The sequence below is a fragment of the Dryobates pubescens genome, chromosome 26 (genome assembly GCF_014839835.1).
Source record: "Dryobates pubescens isolate bDryPub1 chromosome 26, bDryPub1.pri, whole genome shotgun sequence".
Lineage (NCBI taxonomy): Eukaryota > Metazoa > Chordata > Aves > Piciformes > Picidae > Dryobates > Dryobates pubescens.
The window spans coordinates 11015556-11021555 of record NC_071637.1 but is presented as its reverse complement, the minus strand read 5'-3'; positions in this window follow the sequence as shown (position 1 = coordinate 11021555).

Below are 6000 nucleotides of genomic sequence, written 5' to 3'. Positions count from 1 at the left end.
TACTCCCTCATAACTATGCTTTTTGGGCTAATGTTACCTATGCTTTGTGGTTTCACATGGATTTCTTTCATTTATCCTGGGTATCCTGCCACTTAATTTTCTAAAGGAATCAAGAACTGGCTGTAATTTGCTTGAGGCATTACCTCACATTTGACTAAGCTGTATACAGTCTTAGTCTGAAGAAATCAGGAGACATTCCTATATCTCCTGACAATTTGCTGTATCATATAATGATTTTTCTCCTGCTAAATAATAAAGTAACTTATGGTTGTCAAATCCTTCTCCCGGCAGCAATCCGAGTATTAACTATCCAGTATAAATCCTACATCCAGTTTGGAAACTACCATTTAATTATGTGAAGCCATAGTATCAGAAAATGGGCTACTAAAATATCCCCCAGGATACATCAAAACTACACATTACACAAATTGTGAGCATTTCTGGGTATAGTCCATGCTGCATGAAAAGTTCCCAAACAGCACTTTCCTAGTTGTGATATATCTACAAGGAGTAGATACAAATATTTATCAAATTTAAATCACACTTGTGATTAAATCCCACCGTCTTGGGATCACAGTTCTGTAGCTCTGAGAAGTGGAGGGGTTTGGCAAGTGTATTTTCACCATTAAGAATGTATTTATGTCTTCAGGAAAACAGCAATGTTCACAGAAAGAAAACCCACCTGTTCTTGGGGAAGATGTGCCTGAAAGCAGGCAGAACTCGCTCTCTTTTGTCCTTCTGACCTCTCCTAAAGCCACAATCTGTTCACCTGGCACGAGATCTGTAGCCTCAGAAGAACTCTTTGTGCTCACCAAGGTGGTGCTGCTCTGCTAGAAGACACCTGTCTGTTCTGTCTGAAGGGACTGTGTCATCTTTGCTGTTTTGCAGCCAAGAGCGAATGCCCCAGTGATCAGATTGAGGCCATCAAGACTTTAGTTGATGCCATAACTGTGCTGGTGCAAATGACTCACAAACACACTGCACAAGTGTACATTGGGACTGACCCCTGTACTTTGTCACAAGCTCTCCTGGCACTAAGATATTATGTTTGGTAGATATACAACTGTGAAAGCCTTATGATAAACAGAACTCAAGAGTCCTCCACTGAAGATACCACTCTGCAGATGAAAAGAAGAAAAAGTAGTAGAAATTCCTTTGAAGATGGAGGAGAAACATGCTAGGTCTTGATCTGCATAATGATGCTGAACCATTGCCCAGGGGGATTGTGACAGGATTGTCCTGGCCTGTGTTCATCTGCCTGGGAACTACACCACCGTTCCTTGGTGGCGCACCACTGAAGACACCAGGTGGGCTTCTCATGTTTTGATTTTACAGTTAGGATTGTGTGAAGCATTCTCAACATCTTTCTAAGTGAACAAAGATTGGTCAAACATTTTGTGTTATCTGAAGCAGAATCTCACAGATGTTTCCTTGCAGAAACCTTAAGCAGAATACCAAATGTTTCAGCATCACATACAAAGCTGGTCTGGAGCCAAGCCTTTACGATGTTGTTTTGTGTTTGCTTATGGTATTGCAAGTGCCTGTCAAATCTGCTTCCTGTTTTGGGTATTAGATCTTGGGATGGAGAGCTTCCAGATACTATCCAGGTCCAAAGTAAACTGTGCTCTGCAAACATGATAACAATAATATCTGAAGAAGTATAAATACTCAGATGAATAATTGTCTCTCTATTATTTCCTGGCTTGCAAGCTTCAATGTGCTTGTAGAAAGGGGGCAATGTTTCAAGACATATGCTAAATTCCTACTGGCCAAAGATATGAAGGTCTTTGTTATCTCACAGCTTTTATATCTCAAATGTTAAAGTAACAGCCAACAAAATATACATTTAAGACCCATCCTCATCCCTTTTGATATTCATACAATGGGATTTGCATTAGCTTTGTGAGCTTGTCCACTGTTAAGTCTGCTGAAAACAAAGGGAATGTTGGCTTGCTTTCACCAACAGGACTTCAGACAGATGTGGAAAGTGGCTTGTGAAGTATGACTGAGAAAGAAGCACACTGGTGGGATAACTCAGTCTTCTGAGAAAAAGTGTGATAGTCAGATGGTGAAGAAGGTCATGTGTGAGAATGTGAATGGCCATAACAAATGGCTGGTATTTTAAAGACCAGACCTACAGCCAGGGACTCCTTGACTTGACATCTTTTGGAAAAACAGTTCCAGATTTGCAACCTGGATTTATTTGCTAGGGACGCTTCAACGTGAAATAAAAAGTATTGATAATAAAATAGGGGGGGGAAAAAAGTATTTGAGTAGCTAGAAGAAATAACCCTCACCATTTTAGACAAAAAGGGGAAGAAAAAAAAGAGGAAAAAGAGCAAGAAGATGTCAACATTTCTCATTTCTTAACTAATTTCTAAATCAATTAAGTTTTCTGGTCATTTCTGTAACACTGAAGTCACAGACACCATGTCACAGAGATGTCACAAGAGCAGTGTTTGTGAGGCTTTCAAGTCAGAAAAACTGCACACCTAATCTAGAGCAGTTATCGCCTTAGTTCTGCTTTCAGCCAGTAGGATGAAACTAATCAAAACAAAATAGAAGAACTGTGAGAGCTTAAAGCAAATTACTAGCCCTGTGATCCCACTAGAGGAAGGACAGCATCTGCAAGATGCAGGTAAACCTGCAGTATCATGATTCCTGCAGCAAAATGATAGCAAAAAGAAATGGTGGCAGCCCCGGCTGAACCACACCTCAGGGAAGTTAAAAGCCAGCAAGTCATTACCAGTAGGAAAGATGATGTGCAGAAGTGGAAACAACATACCCTGCCCGAGACGTGTCTGCACACAGCTGTGACCTGAAGGAACAGACCCCCACTGCTCTCCAGCAGCTGCACCCAGGGCTCCCCTGCTCCCAGCGGCGGGTGTGTATTTTAGCAAGATGTGTGCAATTTTCCACTCTGTCCCTCCCAAACACTACCATTAGCTAACACACTTCAATGTACATGGAAAATTATTTTCTTCCCAGATGTTCCTATTTAGAACTCAATAACTGCTTTAAACTATATTAAAATTACATTAAAAACACTAATAAGGGGAATAAAAACATTAACTGTATGTTCCATTATGCTATAGTGAACTCATAATAAAAAAAGTCAAACATATGCCCTAAAATGTCCAACAACACACAGATGATTTACAGGCACAGTTCCTTTCAGTTCTGAGGAGAACTGTTTCCCTAAATCATCTACAGAACCCTGAACTCCAGGGGTCTTTTGATGGTTTCAGTGATGTGAACTGGTGGTCACCACCTCTTTGAGGCTGAGGATATCATCCAGGGCTTGCTTTAACTATATCAGTGGAGGGTAATTTGCACGTAATCTCAAGGCAAGTAAGATCACAGCAACGTTGATTCCCTTTTGTGGCACACTTCTGAAATCTTAATGCAATAAATCCATATTTAACTTTTGCCCCAAAGGAGAAAAGCAGTGGTGAGACATTTGCCACTTGGCAAGAGCTTTCCCTTATCTCTAAAATGATCATCACCTGTTAATTTTTTTTTCTGTTAAATTCAGAGATGTTCAAAAGAGCACATTTGAGCCACAATACTGAAGAAATAAGTAGAGGTGAAGCAGCAGAAAAGATGGAATATGATGAAAGCATGAAAGGCCAGATGCCAGAGATTCATTTAGATTAGATATAAGGAAAGAAATTCTTTACTGTGAGGGTATCAAGACAACGTTACAGGTTGATCAGAGAAGTTGTGCATGCTCCATCCCTGGAAGCGTTCAAGGCCAGGTCGGATGGAGCATCCTAGCCCAAGGCAGGAGGGTTGGAATTAGATGCTCTTTCAAGCACCTTCAAATACAAACCATTCTACGAATCTTTCACCTGCTTTGCTCAGTTTCCCAGCCTGGAGCACTGTTAGCTGCAGCAGACCACATCCCCCCCCCAGCTGGTCAGAGGAGAAAAAAGAGGCAGGCAGGCCTTTAAATGAAGTTCTTGCTGTGATAACTGCCAGTGAATTGTTTCTGAACAGGCAAACCAAGAAGCAAACTCACCAGTTCAACATGCATGTGATCACCGCAAAAAATCTTAAAAAAATAAATCAATATAATAGCACTTAATAGTTTCCTTTTTTTTTTTTCCTCCCCTTCCCTTTTCACTTGTTCCAAGAAGCCTTTGAATCATATGGACTAAAAAGGTGGTGTAAATCCTGAACTGGCATTACTGCCTGGACAGAGATTCTGTTCCTGCTGTGTGTCTGCTTCTGCCAGCACTGTTGGCAGTGCCATGTGCAGGGACTGATGCTCATTTTCACACCATGCATTGTGTCTTTGGTCTTTTCAAGAGAATCAAACTTTTGACAAAGTAATGTGGCAGCTGGTTAGTGCCCTGTCTCATGTGTGAGCGTAAACACACCCTCGTAACCAGGGAGGTTACAGAGCAGGGGCAATTTAGTTTATTTAACTCATTCTTTTGGCACCTGTAGGTCAACCCTGGGATCTTGGACTGAGATTATCAGTGACTGAGTCAGCAAAAGCTTTTAAGAAAGACTTGGTTACCATGTGTTGTGAATATGCCCTCAGAAACGAGCGGCAGATATAACAATGAAAATATATGTTATTTTATATATATATATACAGACTCTGTAACGGGGTATTTACAGTCGCCCTTCACAGGTGTCGATATTCGGTTAGTGAAACTATCTTTACAGAATGTTTGTGTATGGGCCCTTAAATCAAACAATTCACAGAACTTAGAATCGAAACGAATTCAGAAAGCGGCGGGGGAGGGGTTGGTCAGTGACCGGCAACCCTCCGCCCAGAGCAATCTAGACGCTGCCTTAACTGGAAACTCTATAAAGAAAGGCTTGACTTACAAGCTGAGAACTTCGTGAAGTCTCCTCTTAATAATGTTTATAGTCCAGAAACGTGGCACGGATGTGCCGTGAGACGGAGACAGGAAATGGCGCCGGCCGCACCGCGTGGCTGCTGCTCCTCCCAGGACACAAAGGTTTCCCGCTCGAGGGGGGCTGTGGCAGGTCAGCGACGCTGCCTCACACGGGCTGCTGGCGTTCCTCCTGCAGCAAGGGATCGCGCAGTGCTTGATCCCACGGGGTACTGTCCACGCCACCGCACGCAGCTGGGTGACGGTGGCAAAGCAGCGTGAGGTTCTCTTGAGGCACTGGCTTGAGTCCCGGGCAAGGTGGACCACGGCAGCACTGGCACGCACACACTCACAGGCTCCAACCCGATGTGGGGGGGCTCATTTACCAAACAACCCCTATTTACCATTTGCCTCAGTGAATACTGGTTCAATAAGCATTCTGCTGCTAACGCAAAATTAACCAATGAACTAACACCTACCAAATACGGCATAAGTATGTGCTATACCCAGGGAAACAAAACATAGAGCCTGGGCCTTGCGTACCACAGGGGTGAGACCACGCCCAGGCAGGCTGTTTACCTGGACTCAGTGGCGCCAGGATCCCCTCTGCTGCCCCCAGAAAGGAGGGGGAAAACAAAGGAGGGTTAACACTCGGGGAAGTATGTTCCAGAAATGTTTGGGGCACAATCCTGACCATAAGCATCCTTCACTACACCATGCTGTTACCACCTCACACCTTCAGTTCTCTGGTCTGATTTATTTGTCTGGGTTTGAAAATGCTGTTTAGCAGCCTCGCGCCTTTTTTCCCAGAAAAGAAAAGCTATTCATTTGAACTGCTCCCCCTCCTCCCCTCACAGTTCAAGACATTTCATGGCAATGAACTAGAGGAGTCAGAGATGTTTTATCAGTCTGCCTTGTGCTTTTCTTTGTACAATGCTGCAGTGTCCAAGTCAGAAAGACTTTACGATTTCGTGATCATTCTGAATCACAGGATTTTGGCTTCAGATCTCAGTTGGGTCCTGCCCATTTTTATTTTGTTTTTCTGGGTCATTTTATCTGTTCCAAGGCCAGCAAGATCCTTCTGGAGGACAGCTATTATTTATACACAGGTATGTTTTTCTTACTACTGCTAAGGTTTTTCTTAGTATAG